The following is a 24,912-nucleotide window of genomic DNA, read 5'->3' as shown; positions in this document are numbered from 1 at the left end:
CTCAGGAGAAGGTCCTCCATGACACAGTTCACCTTACTAGGCAGGCAGCTGGGGATGGTAAATTACACATTTGCATGAGTTTTCCTTTCTTTTATTCTACTGTGTTGTCACAATGTGTGGCACTGAAACCCTAACAATGATTAGGAATCAGATCATGTCTGGAAATTGCTTTCCCTCTGCTGAGTTTTGCAGATAGCTTTCAGTCATTACTTAGTTTCCTATTATGTTTTTAACATTCATCATCATTTGTGCTTGTAAGAAACCACTCTAGAAAGATAGGCTTTATCATTTGTATCCAGCAGAAGAGGACTTAGAACTGTGAGATGTGACTTCTACAACTTCCATAGGGTTTTCTATGTAAACATTAGTATCAACTGTATATAATACAATTTTATGTCTTCTGTAAGTCTTCTAATTTGATACTGAATAATAGTTGAGAGATGAAAAAAAAAATCTCACAGAGAATCCACAATCCCTCATATTTAAAGAAAAGCATTTTTCTTCTGCAACAGAAAACTCAAAGCCATTCAAGAGAATTTTAAGTGAGGAAAAAGGGAAGCTTTTGTTTTCTTCAGTTATATACTCAGGGGTGAAATTGCTAGATCATATGGCAGTTCTATTTTTAGTTCTTTGCTGAACTTCCATACTGTTTTCAGTTGTGGCTGCACTAATTTACATTCCCACAGTAGTACACGAGAGCTCATTTTTCTCTACATCCTTGCCAACGTTTGTTATTTGTAGCCTTTGATGATAGCCTTTCTAATAGGAATGAGGTGGTATCTCTCTTTGGTTTTGATTTGTGTTTCTTTGATGATCACCAATGTTGAACATCTTTAATGTGCATGTTGGCCATCTGTATGTCTTCTTAAGGAGGGAAAAGTCTATTCAGGTCATTTGCCATTTTTTTTGGTGTCCACTTTTAAACTGTTTTTTAATATTAATTTGTATGAGTTATTTACACATTTGGGATACTAACCCCTTATTAGTTATATCATTTGCACATATATTCTCCCATTCAGTAGTCTGTCTTTTCATTTTGTCAATGGTTTCCTTTATTGTGAAAAATCTTTTAAGTTTCATCTCTATTTGTTTATATTTGCTTTGGTTCCTTTTGCCTCTGGAGACATATAAAACAAATGGCACTTCAATTTATGTCAGAATGTTCTGCCTATATTCTCTTCTAGTATTTTTATGGTTTCAGGTCTTACATTAATACTTTTGGAGATTTTTAGTTTAGTTTTGCATATTGTTGCTGTTATTTGGTCACTCAGTCTTGTCCAACTCTTCACAACTTCATGGACGGCAACACACCAGGCTTCCCTATCCTTCATTATCTCCCAGAATTTGCTCAAATTCATGTCCTTTGAGTCAGTGATGCCAGCCAACCATCTCATCCTCTGTCACTCCCTTCTGCTCCTGCCTTTAATCTTTCACAGCATCAGGGTCTTTTCCAATGGGTCAGCTCTTAGCGTGAGGTGGCCAAAGTATTGGAGCTTCTGCTTCAAGATTAGTCCTTTTTTTTTTTTTTAATTTTATTTTATTTTTAAACTTTACAATATTGTATTAGTTTTGCCAAATATCGAAATGAATCCGCCACAGGTTTTGATGAATATTCAGGGTTGATTTCCTTTAGGATTGACTGATTTTATCTCCTTGAAGTCCAAGGGATGCTCAAGAATCTTCTTCAGCACCATAGTTCAAAAGCATAAATTCTTTGGTGCTCAGCCTTCTTTATGGTCCAACTCTCACATCCATACATGACTACTGCAAAACCCATAGCTTTGACTATATGGACTTTTGTAGCCAAAGTGATATCTCTGCTTTTTAATATGCTGTCTAGGTTTGTCATAGCTTTTCTTCCAAGGAGCAGACATCTTTTAATTTCATGACTGCAGTCACCATCCACAGTGATTCTGGAGCTCAAGAAAATAAATTCTGTCACTGTTTCCATTTTCCCTGCCATTTATTTTCCATTGAGTGATGGGACCAGATTCCATGATCTTTGTTTTTTGAATGTTGAGTTTTAAGCCAGCTTTTTCACTCTCTTCTTTCACCTTCATCAAGAGGCTCTTTAGTTCCTCTTCATTTTCTGCCACTGGGGTGGTATCATCTCTGTATCTGAGGTTATTGATATTTCTCCCAGCTATCTTGATTCTGTCTAGTCAAAGCTATTTTTTTTTTAGTAGTTATGTATGGATGTGAGAGTTGGATCATAAAGAAAGCTGAGTGCCAGAGAATTGGTGCTTTAAAACTGTGGTGTTGGAGAAGACTCTTGAGGGTCTCTTGGACTGCAAGGAGATGAAGCCAGTCAGTGTTAAGGAAATCATTCCTGAATAGTCATTGGAAGGACTAGTGCTGAATCTGAAACTCCAATACTTTGGCCACCTGTTGCAAAGAACTGACTTACTGGAAAAGACATTGATGCTGTGTAAGATTAAAGGCTGGAGGAGAAAGGGATGACAGAGGATGAGATGGTTTGATGGTATCATCTGCTTGATGGATATGCATTTGAGCAGGATCTGGGAGTTGCTGATGGACAGAGAAGCCTGGCGTGCTGCAGTCCATGGTGTCACAAAGAGTTGGACACGACTGAGCAACTGAACTGAACTGATCTTGATTCTAGCTTGTAATTCATCCAGTCTAGCATTTAGCATGATGTATCCATACTAAATAAGCAGAGTGACAATATACAGCCTTGACATATGCCTTTCCCAATTTTGAACCAGTACATTGTTCTGTGTCCTATTCTAACTGTTGCTTCTTGGCTTGCATACAGATTTCTCAGGAGGCAGGTAAGGTAGTCTGGTATTCTCATCTCTTTAAAAAAATTTTCCAGTTTTCTGTGAGCTACACAGTTAAAGGTTTTAGCATAGTCACTGAGACAGATATTTTTCTGGGATTCCCTTTCTTTTTCCATGATCCAATGGATGTTGTAAATTGATCTCTTGTACCTGTGCATTTTCTAAATGCAGCTTGCACACCTGGAAGTTCTTAGTTCAGTACCGTTGAAGCCTAGCTTGAAGGGTTGTATGTGCTGTGAGAAAATGTTCTAATTTCATTTTTTACGTGTAGCTGTCCAGTTTTCCCAGCACCATTTAAAGAGAATGTCTTCTCCATTGTATATTCTTGCCTTTCTTTTTCATAGATTAATTGGTTGTAGGTGTGTGGGATTTTTTTTTCTGGGCACTCTATTCTGTTCCATTGACCTGTGTGTTTATTTTTTGTGCCAGTACATGCTGTTTTGATTACTGCAGCTCTGAAATATAGCCTGAAGTCAAGGAGCATGAGATATTCTTTCTTCTCAAAATTGCATTAGCAATTAAGCAGTTTTTTGGTTCTATATATATTTTAGGATTATTTGTTCTAGTTTGGTAAAATATGTCATGTGCATTTTGATAGGAATTACATTAAATCTGTAGCTTGCTTTGAGTAGTATAAACATTTAAACAGTACTAAGTCTTCCAACCTATGAACACAGGATATCTTTCCATTTCTTTGTATGATCTTCAATTGCCTTCATCAACATAATTAAAAGAGATATATGCACCCCCCTCTGTTTGTAGCAACATTATTTAAAGTAGTCATCCATTATATAGATGTTGTAGATAAGATTTATTACATTGAGAAAGTTTCTTGCTAAAATATTAAATCATACACAGCTCTTGAATATTATAAATGTTTTTAATAAGTATTGAAATTATTGTGTGTATATATGTGCCCATATACATTTAAATATGCTTATTATATAATTTGAATGTACATAATTGTCAAAATTTTGAAGAATGTCAGAGTTTTACCCTGTTTGCCTGTTGCTGATTCAGAGATGACAGCAGAAGACAAGATACCTTTGAGTCAGTGGCAAACAGCTTTCTCAAGGCAGAGCAGGCAGTGTGAGTATCAACAAGTCTGTGCTGGTTCTCCTTGCTCCCAAGCCCCACACGGTGATGTGAGGGGGCTCACAATCCTAAGAACACCATGGGTTTGTGTCACAGTTTAAGAATGTAGGGTGGGAGCTCAGCAAGTTTTAATAGAAGAGCAAACACTGTAGTAAAAGCCAAAACCAACCGATTCTTCTGCCACATATGGTGAGCAGTTACAAAGTAGTCATGCTATTAAAAAAAATAGACAGGATATGGAAGGAAACTGTGTCCATGAACAGATGAATGAATAAATGTAGATATTACCTGGCCATAAAAAGAATGAAATTCTGCCTTTTGCAACAACATAGATGAACCTGGAGGGCATTATGCTAGTAAAATAAGTCTGACAGAGAAACAAATTCTCTATTATCACCTATATGTGGAATCTAAAAGATAAAACAAATAAATGATTGCAACACAACAGAAACAGGTACAGAGATATAGAGAACAAACTAGTGATTCCCAGTGGGGAGAGGGAAGTGGGGAAGAGTAAGACAGGGATAGGCAATAAAGAGATGCAAATTATTAAAAGTAAAATATATAGGCAACAAGGATATATTACATAACACAGGGAATATAACCAATATTTTGCAATACAATCTATAAAACATTTTATCACTATGTTGTACACCTGAAACTAATATAATACTGCAGATCAACTATACTTCAAAAAAAAAAAAAAAAAAGTAGGGACGTTTTCATCACCAAACTGATCATCTTCTCCTTGTTGGAAGCATTTAGAACTTGGTGAAACTTGTGCCACCTTGCTCTGAAGCAAGACCACTTCAGTAAAACCTCCTGTAAATGCCCAGCCTCATGTTGAGGAAAATAACAGAACTTTCTTGTGAATCTTTCCTTCCCCACCCACAACCAACATAACTCGAAGAAAATAAACTTTCTGTTCTGAGTGTGGAACTTGGAGCCAGCTATGGTGGTGGGCCGAGGAGGCCAGCCCACTGAATATCCAGCCAGCACACTGGTTCACCTCACAATATCTGCAGTGTCTCTCCTTCTGCTGATGGGAGATAAATAGGGCTCTCCACCCAGGGTAGGAACTCCCCAGGTCTGTAGGTGCCCAATATGCTACTGGAGATCACTGGAGAAATAACTCCAGAAAGAATGAAGGGATGAAGCCAAAGCAAAAAAAAAAAAAAAAAAAACACAAAGCTGTGGATGTGACTGGTGATAGAAGCAAGGTCTGATGCTGTAAAGAGCAATATTGCATAGGAACCTGGAATGTTAGGTCCATGAATCAAGGCAAATTGGAAGTTGTCAAACAGGAGATGGCAACAGTGAACATCGACATGCTAGGAATCAGCGAACTAAAATGGACTGGAATTGGTGTATTTAACTCAGATGACCATTATATCTACTACTGTGGGCAGGAATCCCTCAGAAGAAATGGAGTAGCCATCATGGTCAACAAAAGAGTCTGAAATGCAGTACTTGGATGCAATCTCAAAAATGACAGAATGATCTCTGTTCGTTTCCAAGGGAAACCATTCAATATCACAGTAATTCAAGTCTATACCCCAACCAATAACACTGAAGAAGCTGAAGTTGAACGGTTCTATGAAGACCTACAAGACCTTTTAGAACTAACACCCAAAAAAGATGTCCTTTTCATTATAGGGGACTGGAATGCAAAAGTAGGAAGTCAAGAAACACCTAGAGTAACAGGCGAATTTGGCCTTGGAATACGGAATGAAGAAGGGCAAAGGCTAATAGAGTTTTGCCAAGAGAATGCACTGGTCATAGCAAACACCCTCTTCCAACAACACAAGAGAAGACTCTACACATGGACATCACCAGATGGTCAACACCGAAATCAGATTGATTATATTCTTTGCAGCCAAAGATGGACAAGCTCTATACAGTCAGCAAAAACAAGACTGGGAGCTGACTGTGGTTCAGATCATGAACTCTTTATTGTCAAATTCAGACTCAAATTGGAGAAGTAGAGAAAACCACTAGACCATTCAGGTATGACCTAAATCAGATTCCTTATGATTATACAGTGGAAGTGAGAAATAGACTTAAGGGCCTAGATCTGATAGATAGAGTGCCTGATGAACTATGGACTGAGGTTCATGACATTGTACAGGAGACAGGGATCAAGACCATCCCCATGGAAAAGAAATGCAAAAAATCAAAATGACTGTCTGAGGAGGCCTACAAATAGCTGGGAAAAGAAGAGAAGCAAAAAGCAAAGGAGAAAAGGAAAGATATAAACATCTGAATGCAGAGTTCCAAAGAAGAGGAAGGAGAGATAAGAAAGCCTTCCTTAGTGATCAATGCAAATAAATAGAGGAAAACAACAGAATGGGAAAGACTAGAGATCTCTTCAAGAAAATTAGAGATACCAAGGGAACATTTCATGCAAAGATGGGCTTGATAAAGGACAGAAATTGTATGGACCTAACAGAAGCAGAAGATATTAAGAAGAGGTGGCAAGAATGCACAGAAGAACTGTACAAAAAAGAACTTCATGACCCAGATAATCATGATGGTGTGATCACTCACCTAGAGCCAGACATCCTGGAATGTGAAGTCAAATGGGCCTTAGAAAGCATCACTGTGAACAACGCTACTGAAGGTGATGGAATTCCAGTTGAGCTGTTTCATATCCTGGAAGATGATGCTGTGAAAGTGCTTCACTCAATATGCCATAAAATTTGAAAAACTCAGCAGTGGCCACAGGACTGGAAAAGGTCAGTTTTCATTCCAATCCCAAAGAAAGGCAATGCCAAAGAATGCTCAAACTACCGCACAATTGCACTCATTTCACATGCTAGTAAAGTAATGCTCAAGATTCTCCAAGCCAGGCTTCAGCAGTACGTGAACCATGAACTTCCTGATGTTCAAGCTGGTTTTAGAAAAGGCAGAGGAACCAGAGATCAAATTGTCAACATCTGATGGATCATGGAAAAGGAAGAAAGTTCCAGAAAAACATCTATTTCTGCTTTATTGACTATGCCAAAGCCTTTGACTGTGTGGATCACAATAAACTATGGAAAATTCTGAAAGAGATGGGAATACCAGACCATCTGACCTGCCTCTTGAGAAACCTATATGCAGATCAGGAAAAACAGTTAGAACTGGACATGGAATAACAGACTGGTTCCAAATAGGAAAAGGAGTATGTCAGGGCTGCCTATTATCACCCTGCTTATTTAACCTCTATGTAGAGTACATCATGAGGAACGCTGGGCTGGAAGAAGCACAAGCTGGAATCAAGATTGCTGGGAGAAATATCAATAACCTCAGATATGCAGATGATACCACCCTTATAGCAGAAAATGAAGAGGAACTAAAAAGCCTCTTGATGCAAGTGAAAGAGGAGAGTGAAAAAGTTGGCTTAAAGCTCAACATTCGAAAACGAAGATCATGGCATCTGGTCCCATCACTTCATGGAAAATAGATGGGGAAATAGTGGAAACAGAGTCAGATTTAATTATCTTGGGTTCCAAAATCACTGCAGATTGTGATTGCAGCCATGAAATTCAAAGACGCTTACTCCTTGGAAGGAAAGTTATGACCAACCTAGATAGCATATTGAAAAGCACAGACATTACTTTGCCAACAAAGGTCTGTCTAGTCAAGGCTATGGTTTTTCCAGTGGTCGTGTATGGATGTGAGTTGGACTGTGAAGAAAGCTGAGTGCCGAAGAATTTATACTTTTGAACTATGGTGTTGGAGAAGACTCTTGAGAGTCCCTTGAACTGCAAGGAGATCCAACCAGTCCATTCTAAAGGAGATCAGTCCTTGATGTTCTTTGGAATACTGATGCTAAAGCTGTAACTCCAATACTTTGTCCACCTCATGCGAAGAGTTGTCTCATTGGAAAAGACTCTGATGCTGGGAGGGATTGTGGGCAGGAGGAGAAGGGGACGACAGAGAATGAGATTGCTGGATGGCATCACCAACTCGAGGGACATGAGTTTGGGTGAACTTCAGGAGTTGGTGATGGACAGGGAGGCCAGGCTTGCTGCAATTCATGGGGTAGCAAATAGTTGGACACGACTGAGCAACTGAACTGAGCTGAACTGACCCAGGGTATTGTTCAGGTTCAGTCACAGGTTTGTCTGACAGTGCTGGGGATGAGCAAAGAAGCTCCTCATCAGTGATAAAGAGCCAATCAGTGTTCCATTGTTCTGTCATTTATTGGTGATAATGCAGGAGATAGATAGGTTCTAGGTTAGGCATTTATAAGTAGCTGCCTGTTTACATTTCATGGGGCAAGAAAAAGGCTGGCTTCAGGCCAGACACTTATAACTATCCTCCTGTTAGCATAGACTGAGGCAGGAGATAGGTGGGCTCCAGGTTAATCAATTTACAGTTTACAATCAGCCTCCTCTCTACTCTCCCAAATGGAACAATAGGGAAAGGGTAAATAACCAGGCTTTGTTTCTTGGGGACACCTTAAAATTACACTCATAGCAGAAATGAAGAGGAGCTAGCCCCTGTAAACCATTAAGAGGACACACATTTCCCTTCCTTGGGAGGGAGATGCTGCACGTGCATAGAAACTCTCCTCAGGGTCAAAAGGCAGGGAATGTCAGAGCATAATGAGTCTTGCTTCTCCCAATGCCTTTGCATTGAAATCTATATTGGCTGAGGGGTGCACGCACACCTAGGGGAGGATCCTGAGGCAAATTAGCCTGAAGGAGCAAAACAAGATTAGCCAGAGGGAAGACAAAGACCTGGAAAATGAATTTAAACTTCCTAAAGACACAACTCTTGTTACTGACACCAAGTTCACCTGTGCATCTTTCCTCATGTACTCTGCTTTTTTAATAAATTCTTTAAATTTCTCTTTACTTTTCATCTCCTCATCAGAATTTATTCTTTTCAAGGCAGGCAAGGACTGAGGACTTAGGCTATAGTGGTTGGCCTCTGTGGTCTAGTGGTTAGAACTGCTGATCAGGGAACTAAGGCCTCGTTTTCAGCTACTGTTCACTGCTGCAGGCATCCAAAATTGGAGCGCTCGTCTCTCCTTTTCTCTTCCTCTTAACTAGTACATCCCATCACAACATCAGAGTCTCAGTGAGAGAGATTATTCCTGCCAGACACTCTCTTTCTCATCACCACAACCAGGGTACAGTTTCCAATTTGGAGGGGCCAGAAACACAGCGCCACCAGGCTGCCCTGTGGGAGAAGGACGAGGTCGAGGCTTTGGTCCTGATCCACGTGAGAGGCTTCATTATAGCCTTCCCAGTCTTCAAGGACTCACCTTCTACTTTTTGGTGCAATTTCTGTACAGTTCAAGGGAGCAGTTTAAAGGGTCATGTCAAGTAGTCAGTTAATAGAGTTTCAGTCTAACTTCCAGTAATTAGGTTTCCCATCTTCCTAGACCAGGTTTCTCAACATTAGCACTAGTATCCAGCACTATTTTAGGCTGGATAATTCATGTTTTAACCAAAGACTGTACATATTTAATATTTACCTTTTTCTAAAAAGACTTTTTAAAGGGCATTCTTAAGTACACAGAAAAATTGAGAGGAAGATACAGAATTTCCTGTATAGCCCCTGCTCTCACACGTGTGTTCAGTTCAGTTCAGTTGCTCAGTCGTGTCTGACTCTTTCTGACCCCATGAACTGCAGCAGGCCAGGCCTCCCTGTCTATTACCAACTCCCAGAGTCCACCCAAACCCATGTCCATTGAGTTGGTGATGCCATCCAGCCATCTCATCCTCTGTTGTCCCCTTCTCCTCCTGCCCTCAATCTTTCCCAGCATCAGGGTCTTTTCAAATGAGTCAGCTCTTCACATCAGGTGGCCAAAGTATTGGAGCTTCAGCTTCACATCAGTCCTTCCAATGAACACCCAGGACTGATCTCCTTTAGAATGGACTGGTTGGATCTCCTTTCAGTCCAAGGGACTCTCAAGAGTCTTCTCCAACATCAAAGTTCAAAAGCATCAATTCTTTGGTGCTCAGCTTTCTTTGTAGTCCAACTTTCACATCCATACATGACCACTGGAAAAATCATAGCCTTGACTAGGACGGATCTTTGTTGACAAAGTAATGTCTGCTTTTCAATATGCTATCTAGGTTGGTCATAACTTTCCTTCCAAGGAGTAAGTGTCTTTTAGTTTCATGGCTGCAGTCACCATCTGCAGTGATTTTGGAGCCCAGAAAAATAAAGTCTGACACTGTTTCCACTGTTCCCTCATCTATTTCCCATGAAGTGATGGGACTAGATGCCATGATCTTCGTTTTCTGAATGTTGAGCTTTAAGCCAACTTTTTCACTCTCCTCTTTCACTTTCATCAAGACGCTCTTTAGTTCTTCACTTTCTGCCACAAGGGTTGTGTAGCCTTCCCATTATCAATATCCTCCATCACTGTAGCACATTTGTTACAATTGATAAACCTACTTTGACGCATCATTATCACCCAAAGGCCATAGTTTATGTTAGGGTTCACCCCTGGGGTTCTACATTCAATGGATTCGGACACATGTATAGTCACATTTATCCATCATCTTAATATCATGCAGGGCATTTTCACTGCCCTAAAAATTCTCTGTGCTCTACCTATTCATCCCTTTCCTCCTATCCCTACCCCTAGCAACTACTTGTCTTTTAAATGTCTCCAGAGTTTGGATTTTCTAGAATGTCATATATTTAGAATAATGTAGCATGTAGCCTTTTCAGATTGGCATCTTTCACTAGAGAAATTTAAATTTTCTCTATCTTTTCATGACTTGATAACTCATTTCTTTTTACTGCTTCATTATATTCCATATTCTGGGTGCACTGCTATATATTTATCCATTCACCTACTGAAGGAAATCTTGATTACATCCACTTTGGGGCAATTATGAGTAAAACTGCAATAAATATCTGTGAGCAGACTTTTGTGCAGACACAAGTATCCAATTTCTTTGAAGTAAGTACCAGGGAGTGCCATTGCTATCATATGTTAAAAGTATGTTTAGTTTTATAAGAAATTACCAAATCATCTTCCAAAGTGAAAGTGAAAGTTGTTCAGTCATGTCCAACTCTTTGCAACCCTGTGGGCTATACAGTCCATGGAATTCTCCAGGCCAGAATAGTGGAGTGGGTAGCCTTTCCCTTCTCCAGGGGATCTTCCAGACCCAGAAATTGAACCCGGGTCTCCTGCATTGCAGGAAGATTCTTTACCAACTGAGCTATCAGGGAAGCCCAAGTTTTATATGAAATTACCAAATCATCCTCCAAAGTGTCTGCTATATTTTGTACATATATCAGCAATGATTGAGTTCTGCAGTTCCACATACTTTCCAGTATTTGATGTTATTAATGTTCTAGATTTTGGCCAACTAATAGGTGTGTGTGTATATGTGTTAGTCGCTCACTCATGTCCAATCTTTACCATCCGATGGACTATATAGCCTGCCAAGTTCCTCAGTCCATGAGATTTCCCAGGCAAGAATACTGAAGTGGGTTGCCATTCCCTTCTTCAGATCTTCCCAATCCAGGGATCAAACCCAGGTAACCTGCATTGTAGGCAGACTCTATCAACTGAGTCACCAGGGAAGCCCCTAATAAATGTGTAGTAGTGGTATAATCTTGGTGAGTTTTGATATATGCTTACATTCATAATACAATCACCACAATCAAGATACTAAACTTATCTATTCACTCCAAAACTTTCCTTGGGTTCTCCTGTAGTTTTCTTGGTGTGATAAGTACACTTAAAATGAGATTTCTCCTATTAACATATTTTTAATTTATCTATTTTTAATTCAAGGATAATTGTTTTACAATATTTTGTTGGTGTCAGCCATACACCAACATGAATCAGCAATAGGTATACATATGTCCCCTCCCTCTTGAGCCTCCCCCACACCTCCTACTCCATCCCTTTAGGTAGTCACAGAGCCCCAGTATGGTTTCCCTGAGTCACACAGGAAATTCTCTGTTTTACATATGGTAAAGGACTGTAGAAGATTGTGAAAGTCACTCAGTCAAGTCCGACTCTTTTTGACCCCATGAACTATACAGTCCAGGGAATTTTCCAGGCCAGAGTACTGGAGTGGGTAGCCGTTCCCTTCTCCAAGGGATCTTCCCAAACCAGGGATCAAACCCAGGTCTCCTGCATTGCAGGCGGATTTTTTACCAGCTGAGCCATTAGGGAAGCCCTAGGATACTGGAGTGTGTAGTCTACCCCTTCTCCAGTAGATCTTCCCGACCCAGGAATCAAACCAGGGTCTACTGCATTGCATGAGGATTCTTTACCAACTGAGCTATCAGAGAAGCCTCTTACATGTGCTAGAATATATGTTTCCTTGCTACTTTCTCCATTCATCCTACCCTCACCTTCCTCTGCCCTTCCATGTCCATAAGTCTGTTCTCTACATCTGTGTCTCCATTGCTGCCTTCCAAATACGTTCATCAGTACCATCTTTCTAGATTCCATATATATGTGTTAACATATGATACTTGTTTTTTCTCTTTCTGACTTACTCTCTCTGCTTAACAGGCTCTAGGTTCCATCTCATTAATACTGATTCAAATGCTGAGTATTTTATGGCTGAGTACAATTCCACTGTGTATACATAATACAACTTCTTTATCCATTCATCTATCAATGGACATCTAAGATGCTTCCATGTCCTAACTATTATAAACAGGTATGCAGTGAACATTGGAGTACATGTGTCTTTTTAAATTATGGTTTTCTCAGGCTATATGCCTAATAGTGGGATTGTTGGGTCATATGTTGGATAGCTTTATTCTTAGTTTTTAAGGAATCTCCATACAGTCTTCCATAGTGGCTTCATCAATTTACATTCCCACCAACAGTGCAAGAGGGTTCATTTTTCTCCACATCCTCTCTGGCATATTTATTCTTTGTAGATTTTTTGATGATGGCCATTCTGACCAGTGTGAGGTGATATCTGATTATAGTTTTGATTTGCATTTCTCTAATAGTGAGTGATGTTGATCATCTTTTCATGTGTTTGTTAGCCATCTGTATGTCTTCTTTGGAGAAATGTCTGCTTAGGTCTTTTGCTCATTTTTTGATTGAGTTGTTTGCTTTTCTGGTATTGAGTTGCATGAGCTGCTTGTATATTTTGAAAATTAATCCTTTGTCAGTTGTTTCATTTGCTATTATTTTCTCCCATTCTGACGGTTTGTTTTTTCACCTTGTTTATAGATTCCTTTGTTGTCCAAAAGTCTTTAAATTAAATTAGGTCCCAATTGTTTATTTTTGTTTTTATTTCCATTACTCTAGGAGGTGGGTCTTGCTGTGATTTATGTCATACAGTGTTCTGCATATGCTTTCCTTTAAGAGTTTTATAATTTCTTGTCTTACATTTAGGTATTTAATCCAGTTGGAATATATCTTTGGGTATGGAGTTAGGAAATGTTCTAATTTCATTATTTTGCATGTAACTGTCCAGTCCTCCCAGCACCATTTATTGAAGAGATTATCTTTGCTCCATTGTATATTCTTGCCTCCTTTGTTGATGATAAGGTGCCCATAGGTGCTTGGGTTTATCTTTGAGCTTTTCATCTTGTTCCATTGGTCTACATTTCTATTTTTGTGACAGTACCATACTGTCTTGATGATTGTAGCTTTGTAGTTAGTCTGAAGTCAGGCAGTTTGATTCCTTCATCTCCATTCTTTCTACTTGGGGTCTTTTGTGTTTCCATACAAATTGTGATTTTTTTTTGTTTTGTTCTAGTTCTGTGAAAAATTCCATTGGTCATTTGATAGGGATCACTTTAAATCTTTCGACTGCATTTGGTGGAATAGTCATTTTCACAATATTGATTCTTCCAACCCAGGTACATGGAATATCTCTTCATCTGTTTATGTCATCTTTGATTTCTTTCATCAGTGTCTCATAGTTTTGTGTATACAGCTCTTTTGTCTCCTTAAGATGTTTATTCCTAGGCAGTTTATTCATTCTGTTTTAATGGTAAATGGGACTGATTCCTTACTTTTTGTTTCTGATTTTTATTGTTATTGTATAGGGCTGCAAGTGATTTCTGTGTATTGATTTTGCATCTTGAAACTTTATTAAATTCACTGATTGGCTCTATTAATTTTCTGGTAGTATCTTTAGGAGTTTTTTAAGGTACAGTATCATGTCATCTGAAAACAGTGAGAGTTTTACTTCTTCTTTTCTAATCTGAATTCCTTTTATTTCTTTTACTTCTCTGATTGCTGTGGCTATGACTTCCAAAATTATATTGAATAATAGTGATGAGAGTGGCCCATTTATCTTATTTATGATCTTAGAGGGAATGGCTTCAGTTTTTCAAGATTAATAATGATGTTTGCTGTGGGTTTATCATGGCTTTTATTATGCTGAAGTAGGCTCCTTCTATGCCCTTTTTTAAAAGAATTTTTATTATAAACTGGTGCTCAATTTTGTTGAAAGTTTTTTCTGGATCTATTGAGATTATCATATGGTTTTATCTTTCAGTTTGTTGATATGGTGTAGCACATTGATTAATTTGTGTAGATTGAAGAATCCTTGCATCCTTGGGTAAACTCAATTTGATTATGGTGTATCATCTTTTTAATGTGTTATTGAATTTTGTTTGCTAGAATTTTGTTGAGGATTTTTGCATCTATGTTAATCAGTGATATTGTCCTGTAAGTTTCTTTTTTGTGATGTCTTTATCTGGTTTTGGTATCAGGGTGATGGTTGCCTCATACATTAAGTTTGGAAGTATTCCTTCCTCTGCAATTTTTCAAAAGCGTTTCAGAAAGATAGGCATTAGTTCTCTCTAAATGTTTGATAGAATTCCCCTGTGATACTATATGGCCCTGGGCTTTTGTGTTTTGGGAGATTTTTGATCACGGTTTCTATTTCAGTGCTTATAATTGACTTATTCATAGTTTCTGTTTCTTCCTGGTTCAGTCTTAGTACCTTAAACTTTTCTAAGAATCTGTCCACTTCTTCCATGTTGTTCATTTTATCAGCATACAGTTGCCCATAATAGTCTCTTTTCATCCTTTGTATTTCTGCATTGTCTGTTGTAACCTCTTCTTTTTCATTTCTAATTTTGTTGATTTGACTCTTCTCCCTTTTTGTCTTAATGAGTTTGGCTAATGGCTTGTCAGTTTTGTTCATCTTCTCAAAAACAAAAACAAAAACAAAAAACCCAACAACAGTTTTTAGTTGTATTAATCTTTAATATTGTTTCCTTCACTTCTTTCTCATTTATTTATGCTCTAATCTTTTTGATTTCTTTCCTTCTGCTAACTTTGGGGTTTTTTTGTTTTTCTTTTCCCAATTGCTTTATGTAAAGTTAGGTTGTCTATTCAATGTTTTTCTTGTTTCTTGAGGCAGGATTGTATTGCTATAAATTTCCTTCTGAGAACTGCTTTTGCTGCATCCCATAAGTTTTGGGTCATAGTGTTTTCATTGTCTCTAGGAATTTTTTATTTCCTTTTTTATTTTTTCAGTGACCTGTTTGTTATTTAGAAATGTATTGTTTAATTGCCATAATCACCATGTACTTTTGTTTCTTACAGTTTTTCTTTCTGTCACTGATATCAAGTCTCATAGCATTTTGGTCAGAAACACGCTTGATATGATTTCAATTTTTGTAATTCTACTAAGGCTTTATTTATGACCCAAGATGTGGTCTATCCTGGAGAATGTTCCATGTGCACTTGAGAAGAAAGTGTATTCTGCATTTGGATGGAATGTCCTGAATATATCAATTAGGTCCATCTGGTCTAATGTGTCATTTAAGGCTTGTGTTTTGTTATTAATTTTCTGTTTTGATGATCTGTCCTTTGGTGTAAGTGGGGTGTTAAAATCCCCTACTATTATAGTGTTATTGTCAGTTTCTTCTTTTATGTCTGTTAGTGTTTGTCTTATGCACCTATGTTGGATGCACAAATATTTACGATTGTTACATCTACTTCTTGGACTGGTCCATTGATTGTTATGTAGTGTCCTTCTTTATTTCTGCAATATTCCTTATTTGATGGTCTACTTTGTCTGATATAAGAATTGCTACTCCAGCTTTCCTTTGATTTCCACTTGCATGTAATATATTTTTCCATCCTTTCACTTTCACTCTGTATATGTCTCTAGGTCTGAAGTAGACCTCTTGTAGACACATATATACATGTCTTGTTTATATATCAATTTGATCAGTTTGTGTCTTTTGGTTGGGCAATTTAATCTGTTTACATTTAAAGTAATTATTGATATGTATGCTTATGGTCGATGTGAAGCATGGCAGGGTTGTATTTTTCAGGGTTATTGTGGAAACTGACCATCCTATCCTTCTGATTAATACTTGTGAAAATCTCATCACCTTCTGTCATGTACAGGACATAGTTTTCTGCCTCCTGAAGCTTAGATAACTGCAAACAAATTGTAATATCTTGTAATGACAGTGTTAAAAAGGTCTTGGTGTGCCTGTGAACAGGCACTGCTCCACCAGCCTCTGTTGTGGTTTCATGTAAAGGTCTTGCTGTGCTTGGTCACCAGGCTGTGGAGCTCAGAGGGGTTGTTGATGGAGTACACTTTTGCTAACTGTGGTATGTATTAAGCGAAGAGGCTTAATGAATCTATCCATGATTTGAGACATTTATTTCAGCAGCTGCTGTAAGTATTTTCCCCAGAAGGATCAAAGAAATCAGAACATATTTTTTATAAGACTCCAGCATGATGTGACTGACAGCCATAGTGGGCGTGGTGATGGCCTGCTCATAGAAGTAAAGCACCTGCTTGACGTTCTTCAGCCTGGTGTAAACCATCCTGCTGTAGTAATAGCAGCCCAGGAAGTGCTTCACAACATAGGGCCTATTCTCTTTGCAGATGTCCACCATGTCCATGTCCAGGTACAGTAGGGCTGGCTTAGACCATTTTGCCAGCAAACTGCTGGCAAAGGTAGGTGTGCACAGAGGTCACCTGGTTTGTGTTCATTTATATCTTGTTGATGGCCTGCCTAAGGATGCCAATTATATGCAGGGGCTGTTTTCTATCCACAATTGCATCTGTTAGCTGATGGCAAAGTCTAGTAACTAGACACAACAATAGCAAAATATTGGAGAAATAAATGACTACAGGGTGGAACACATGCCCTGGAGAAGATGAAAACCAAATTGCCCTAACAGGTGTCTATTTCATAGCAGATGTGCTCCCTGTTATAAGTGCTGATAAAGAACTGAACATGGGAGAAGAACCTCTTGAAGTTGGGAATGCTGGGCATAGAAAACTTCACAAACCTTGGGTGGAGAGTTGGTTGACACTGTTAACAAACTGCTCCAGGGCTGATGCCATGTTCCTAGCTGTCAAGTGGTGGAGACAGCACATGCCTCCTAACACATTTTAAAGTTCACAATACTATATTGTTAGCTGTAGGTGCTATGTTGTGCAGCAGATATCTAGAATTCATTCATGTTGAAAAACTGAAAATTTAAGCCTATCAAACAATAACTTCCCTTTTCCCTCACCCTCCATCTCTTGGCAGCCACCATTCTATTCTTTGCTTCTCTGAGTTTGACTACTTTAGATGCCTTATGTAGGTAGAATCAGGCAGTATTTGCTTGTCTGTGACTGGTTTATTTCACTTAGCATAATATTCTTTAGGTTCAGCTATGTTGTCATAAATGGTTGGATTTCACTTTTTAAGCCTAAATAATATTCCATTGAATGTCTGTACCACATATTCTTTATCCATTTATCTGTTGATGGGCATTTGAGTTGTTCCAGTACCTTGCCTATTATGAACAATGTTATAATACACATGTGGTGATATAAGATCCTGACTTCATTTCTTTTGACTGTTTACCCAAAAGTGGAAATGCTCGATCATATAATAGTTTTATTTTTAGTTCTTTGAGGAACCTCCATACTGTTTCCAACCTTTCTATATTACAACCAACAATGTATAAGCATTCTATTTTCTCCACATTCTTGCCAACACATATTTACATTTTGTTTTGTAAAATTATAATTTTACAAAATTATAATTAGTGTGGTAATTATAGCCACACTAACAGTTGTGAGGTGATAGATCATTGTAGATTTGACTTGCATTTTCCTGTTGATTGGAGATGTTGAACACCTTTTTGTATACTTGGTGGTCATTTGTATGTCTTCTTTGGGCCTGATAATTCTTTATTGTGGGGACTGTCCTGTGCATTATAGTGTATTTAACAGTATGCCCAGAGCCCACCCCCTAGATGCAATAGCACTCATACCCCCTTAACAGTTACGACAACCAAAAATGCCTCTAGATATTGCCAAGTATCTCCTAGGAAAATATGTCTCCTGATAAGGAACCACTGACATTGATGGCCACCTCCTGATCTGTCTGGACGATATTCTTTTGCTTAATCACTATTATTACAACAGCAGCAGCAACAATGCCCCCACGGCTTTTATCATTAGCATCACCATTATTACCATCAGCAATAGCATTTTCATTAGTCATCATCATTAACTACTAACATTTATTCATGATGATTTAGGATCTCATTAATGGACTTTACTGACCCCCAAGTGCCTGGCTTTTTCTAGGAAATGTTTATGGAATAACCTATATCTCAAAACTCTGAGGTAAATATTAATAACTATTTTATTCCAATTTTGAAGATGAAAAAACTTATGGTCAAGGATTTTAATTTTTCTCAGTGAGGCAGAACACAACCGTGCATCTGTCTGATGTAAGCTTTTATTATATCAGAGCTTTTATTCATTACCTTAGTCTGCCATGTAATTCTTTTTTGTCTCATTATTTGCATCTCCTCTAGCTCCTAGCAAAGGTCAAGCACAAGTTTAGCTTTCAAATAAATCTTTGTAAACCACAAAAATCAAATCACTCCGCTTAATTCAAATTAATTTGCAACTTGTCTGTTGAGGCAATGAAAAATTGCTTTGCAATACAGGACTAAACCTAGAATTCTGGCTCCAACATTGACCAGCTGTGTGAGCTTAGACAAGCCACTTGACCTTTCTAAGCCTCTGATACTTCATCTGTAAATGAATTAATACGTGTAATGTGTTAAGAGATAAAAGCCACACCTGGATACTGTTAGCACCCAATAAAAGCAGGATGTTTCTATTCCAAATTCTTTATTCTGCTTTTCCTATCTCATCAGTTCAGGATAGATTTAAATCTTTTTGTTCCCTGGGTAAGAGTGATTGGAAAGTTGCTGTGTATGCTTAGGAGACATGAGAACCAAAAATGTCAGGTCAGACAAGAAGATAACTGGCTTCTCTCAACTTCTCTCCTGAGAAATGGCAGCCTCTCTTGAATAGAGCCCTCCCTGGGCATCAGAGACTCTGAAGTGGGGACTGGAGAATTGTGTACACTGTCAGGGCTCCAGTTTCATCATCTGCATGTTAGTTTAGATAATCTCAAGTTTCTTAGATCAACATGTGATCTAACAATTTGTATGACCTATTTTCATAATTTATATCAAGATACTGGAATCATATGTTTCATCTTTGAGTAAGCTCCTTCATAGGAGCTGGGTATATACATAGATAATATTTCTCTTTCTCTCTTTCTTTCTTTTCCTCTGAGACAAATTCTTTAAACCAGTTGTGATCTCCACATATACCTCTGTCAAGCATGCTTTTCTTAGGTGGTAAGCAGGACATGCAATTAGAGTTCACAAAGAGCTAATGAAACCTCATAGACATATCTGAAGTGTTGATTAAATGGACAACATGTCCATTTAAAAACATGCCTGCTTCCCCTGTTAACCTGAACATTGATCCTACTGAGAAGAAGGGCGGGATGGCTAGTCAATATCTCTTTCTAAGAAGCTTTTGACTTGAATTAGTTGTCCTCACAGAGCCCTGGATTAGACTAAAGGACAAGTTATAAGGCATTAATGAAAGTGTTGGGGTAAGCCAGTAAAAGATAATCAGCCTGCAGGGAGCAGAACGGCTTGAGAAATAAACAGACAAAATGTCAATGTCCTCAGTTCAGTTCAGTCATTCAATCGTGTCCGACTCTTTGCAACCCCATGAATCACAGCAAATCAGGCCTCCTTGTCCATCACAAACTCCTGGAGTCCACCTAAACCCATGTCTATTGAGTCGGTGATGTCACCCAACCATCTCATCCTCTGTTGTCCCCTTCTCCTCCTGCCCTCAATCTTTCCCAGAATCAGGGTATTTTCAAATGAGTCAGCTCTTTGCATCAGGTGGCCAAAGTATTGGAGTTTCAGCTTCAGCATCAGACCTTTCAATGAATATTCAGGACTGATTTCCTTTAGAATGGACCGGTTGGATATCCTTGAAGTCCAAGGGACTCTCAAGAGTCTTCTCCAACACCATAGTTCAAAAGCATCAATTCTTCGGCCCTCAGCTTTCTTTATAGTCCAACTCTAACATCCATACATGACCACTGGAAAAACCATAGCCTTGACTAGACGGACGTTTGTTGACAAAGTAATGTCTCTGCTTTTAATATGCTGTCTAGGTTGGTCATAACTTTCCTTCCAAGGAGTAAGTGTTTTTTAATTTCATGGCTGAAATCACCATCTGTAGTGATTTTGGGGCCCCCCAAAAATAAAGTCAGCCACTGTTTCCACTATTTCCCCATCTATTTGCCATGAAGTGATGGGACCGGACGCCATGATCTTCATTTTCTGAATGTTGAGCTTTAAGCCAACTTTTTCACTCTCCTTTTTCATTTTCATCAAGAAGCTTTTTAGTTCCTCTTCATTTTCTGCCATAAGGGTGGTGTCATCTGCGTATCTGAGGTTATTGATATTTCTTCCAGCAATCTTGATTCCAGCTTGTGCTTCTTCCAGCCCAGCATTTCTCATGATGTACTCTGCATAGAAGTTAAATAAGCAAGGTGATAATATACAGCCTTGGTGTACTCCTTTTCCAATTTGGAACCAGTCTGTTCCATGTCCAGGTCTAACTTTTGCTTTCTGACCTGCATACAGATTTCTCAAGAGGCAGGTCAGGTGGTCTGGTATTCCCATCTCTTTCAGAATTTTCCACAGTTTATTGGATTCCACACAGTCAAAGGCTTTGGCATACTCAGAAAAGCAGAAATAGATATTTTTCTGGAACTATCTTGCCTTCTTTATGATCCATCGGATGTTGGCAATTTGATCTCTGGTTCCTCTGCCTTTTCTAAAGCCAGCTTGAACATCTGAAAGTTCACGGTTCACATATTGCTGAAGCCTGGCTTGGAGAATTTTAAGCAGTACTTTATTAGCATGTGAGATGAGTGCAATTGTGCAGTAGTTTGAGCATTATTAGCCATTGCCTTTCTATGGGATTGGAATGAAAACTGACCTTTTCCAGTCCTGTGGCCACTGATATTTCCAAATATATGGCCACTGCTGAGTTTTCCAGATTTACTGGCATATTGAGTGTAGCACTTTCACAGCATCATCTTTCAGAATTTGAAGTAGCTCAACTGGAATTCAATCACCTCCACTAGCTTTGTTCGTAGTGCTGCTTCCTAAGGCCCACTTGACTTCACATTCCAGGATGTCTGATTCTAGGTTACTGATCACACCATCGTGATTATCTATGTTGTGAAGATCTTTTTTGTACAGTTCTTCTTTGCATTCTTGCCACCTCTTCTTAATATTTTCTGCTTCTGTTAGGTCCATACCATTTCTGTCCTTATTGAGCCCATCTTTGCAAGAAATGTCCCAGTGGTCTCTCTAATTTTCTTGAAGAGATCTCTAGTCTTTCTCATTCTATTATTTTCCTCTCTTTCTTTGCATTGACCGCTGAGGAAGGCTTTCTTATCTCTCCTTGCTATTCTTTGGAACTCTGCATTCAAATGGATATATCTTCCCTTTTTTCCTTTGCTTTTCGCGTCCCTTCTTTTCACAGCTATTAGTAAAGCCTCCTCAGACAGCCACTTTGCTTTTCTGCATTTCTTTTTCTTGAGGATGGTCTTGATTCCTGTCTCCTGTACAGTGTCATGAACCTCCGTCCATAGTTTATCAGGCACTCTGTCTATCAGATCTATACCCTTAAATCTATTTCTCACTTCCACTGTATAGTCATAAGGGTTTGATTTAGGTCATACCTGAATGGTCTAGTGGTTTTCTCCACTTTCTTCAATTTCAGTGAATTTGGCAATAAGGAGTTCATGATCTGAGCCACAGTCAGCTCCCAGTCTTGTTTTTGCTGACTGTATAGAGCTTCTCCATATTTGGCTGCAAAGAATATAATCATTGTGATTTTGGTGTCAACCATCTGGTGATGTCCATGTGTAGTCTTCTGCTGTGTCGTTGAAAGAGGGTATTTGCTATGACCAGTGCGTTCTCCTGGGAAAACTCTATTAGCCTTTGCCCTGCTTAATTCTGTACTCCAAGGCCAAATTTGCCTGTTACCCCAGGTGTTTCTTGACTTCCTACTTTTGCATTCCAGCGCCCTATAATGGAAAGGACATCTTTTTTGGGTGTTAGTTCTAGAAGGTCTTGTAAATCTTCATAGAACTGTTCAACTTCAGCTTATTCAGTGTTACTGGTTGGGGTATAGACTTGAATTATTGTGATATTGAATGATTTGCCTTGGAAACGAACAGAGATCATTCTGTCATTTTTGATATTGTATCCAAGTACTGCATTTAGTACTCTTTTGTTGACCATGATGGCTACTCCATTTCTTCTAAGGGATTCCTGCCCACAGTAGTAGATATAATGTCCTGGATAGCAGCAAAGGGAAGATTGTCTGTCTATCCATCTATCTGTCTCTATTATCTATCCATCTTCAGCACTGCCTTTTTAAGTGATTCTGGAAGGAACTTAATGATCTTCATTTCAAAGGCACAGTGTGAGAACAAGATTAAGATGGCAGAGTAGAAGGACATGTGCTCATCTTTTGCCAGAGCATCAAAATTGCAGCCAGCTGTTGAACAATCATTGACAAGAAGACACTGGAACCCACCAAAAATGATACCTTACATCCAAGGACAAAGAAGAAGCCACAACAAAATGGTAGGAGAAACACAATTATGAAAAAAGCAAATTCTTACCTGCCAGGTGGGCAACTCACAAACTGGAGAACAATAATACCAAAGAAGTTCTTGCACTGTTGTGAAGGTTCAAGGCCCCACATTAGGCTCCCCAGTCTGGAGATCTGGCCAAGTGACTGGGAATTCCCAGGGAATCTGACTTTTAAGGCCAGTGGAATTTGATTTCAGAGCTACCATACGACTTGAAGAAACAGAGACTCTTGGAGGGCAATAAAAGGTCTTGTGCACCAGGATCCAGGAGAAAGGAGCAATGAGCCCACAGGAAACTGAGCCAGACCTACCTTTGAGTTTTTGAGGGTCTCCTGCAGAGGTGTGGGTTGTCAGTAGCCTGACACAGGGATGGGGGCATTGACAGCATTAGTCCTGAGAGATGCATCTCTACATAAGTTCTATTGGAGGTTACCAATAGTCCTACTATAGAAGTCTATAGACTCTAGGACTGAGTTCAGTTCAGTTCAGTCCCTCAGTCGTGTCTGACTCTGCAACCTCATGAATCGCAGCACGCCAGGCCTCCCTGTCCATTACCAACTCCAGAGTTCACTCAGGCTCACGTCCATCAGGTCAGTGATGCCATCCAGCCATCTCATCCTCTGTCGTCCCTTTCTCCTCCTGCCCCCAATCCCCCCCAGCATCAGAGTCTTTTCCAATGAGTCAACTCTTTGCATGAGGTGGCCAAAGTACTGGAGTTTCAGCTTTAGCATCATTCCTTCCAAAGAAATCCCAGGGCTGATCTCCTTCAGAATGGACTTGTTGGATCTTCTTGCAGTCCAAGGGACTCTCATGAGTCTTCTCCAACACCACAGTTCAAAAGCATCAATTTTTTGGTGCTCAGCCTTCCTCACAGTCCAACTCTCACATCCATACACGACCACTGGAAAAACCATAGCCTTGACTAGATGGACCTTTGTTGGCAAAGTAACGTCTCTGCTTTTTAATATGCTATCCAGGTTGGTCATAACTTTCCTTCCAAGGAGTAAGCGTCTTTTAATTTTGGCATGAGGACTGAGTTGCCTCATGCGAAACAACTAACAGGGAGGGAGCACAGCCCCACCCATCAGCAGACAATTGGATTAAAGTTGCTGAGTATGGCCTTACCTACCAGAGCAGGACCCAGTTTTCCCCACAGCCAGTCCCTCCCATCAGGAAGCTTGCACAATCGTCTAATCCTCATCCAGAGGGTAGACAGAAGAAATAAGAACTGCAATCTCATCAGCCTCCAGAACTAATACTTCAATCACAGAAAATGAAAAGAAATAGGTTTATGTCATAGATGAAGGAACAAGATAAATCTTCAGAAAAACAATTAAATGAAGTGGATATAGCCAACCTCCAAGAAAAAGAATTCAGAAAGAATAATGATAGTGAAGATGATTCAGGATCTTGGAGAAAGGATGGAGGCAAAGCTTGAGAAGATGCAAGAAATGCTTACCAAGGACCTAGAAGAACTAAAGAACAAACAAACTAGTCCAGAATACTGGAGTGGGTAGCTATCTCCTTCTCCAGAGGATCTTCCCAACCCAGGGATTGAACCCAGGTCTCCCACATTGTAGGCAGATTCTTTACCAGCGGAGGCACCAGGAAAGCCCAAGAAAACTGGAACGGATAGCCTATCCCTTCTCCTGTGGATTTTCCCAACCCAGGAATAGAACAGGATCTCCTGCATTGCAGGCAGATTCTTTACAAGCTGAGCTATGAAGGAAGCCTGAACAATACTCTAGAAGGAATAAATAGCAGAATAACTGAGGCAGAACAGATGGGTGACTTGGGAGACAGAATGGTGGAAATTAATCCTGCAAAAAAATAAAAAAATAAAAAAAGAATGAAAAGAAATGAAAGTAGTCTAACAGACCTTTGGAGAACATTAAATGCACCAATATTCACATTATAGGAATCCCAGAGGGAGGAGAGAGAGAAAGTGCCTGAGAAAATATTTGAAGAGATAAAATCCAAAAACTTCCCCAATATGAGAAAGGAAATAGTCAACCATGTCCAGGAAGCACAGAGAGTCCCAGACAGTATAAACCCAAAGAGGAACACATCAAGACACATGGTA

General features: G+C 39.2%; 1 pseudogene; it reads right to left on the bottom strand.

The window, feature by feature from the left end:
• Positions 1–16,080: 16,080 nt before the first annotated feature.
• LOC147352881 (COP9 signalosome complex subunit 3-like) lies at positions 16,081–23,235 on the bottom strand (annotated as a pseudogene).
• Positions 23,236–24,912: the final 1,677 nt, after the last annotated feature.

Source organism: Bos grunniens, chromosome 18 (genome assembly GCF_055505025.1).
Source record: "Bos grunniens cultivar Pamir isolate PY7600 chromosome 18, Bosgru_T2T1.0, whole genome shotgun sequence".
In the NCBI taxonomy this organism is placed as follows: Eukaryota; Metazoa; Chordata; class Mammalia; order Artiodactyla; family Bovidae; genus Bos; species Bos grunniens.
Note: the sequence above shows the minus strand (reverse complement) of the source record. Positions and strands in the feature narration are given on the sequence as shown.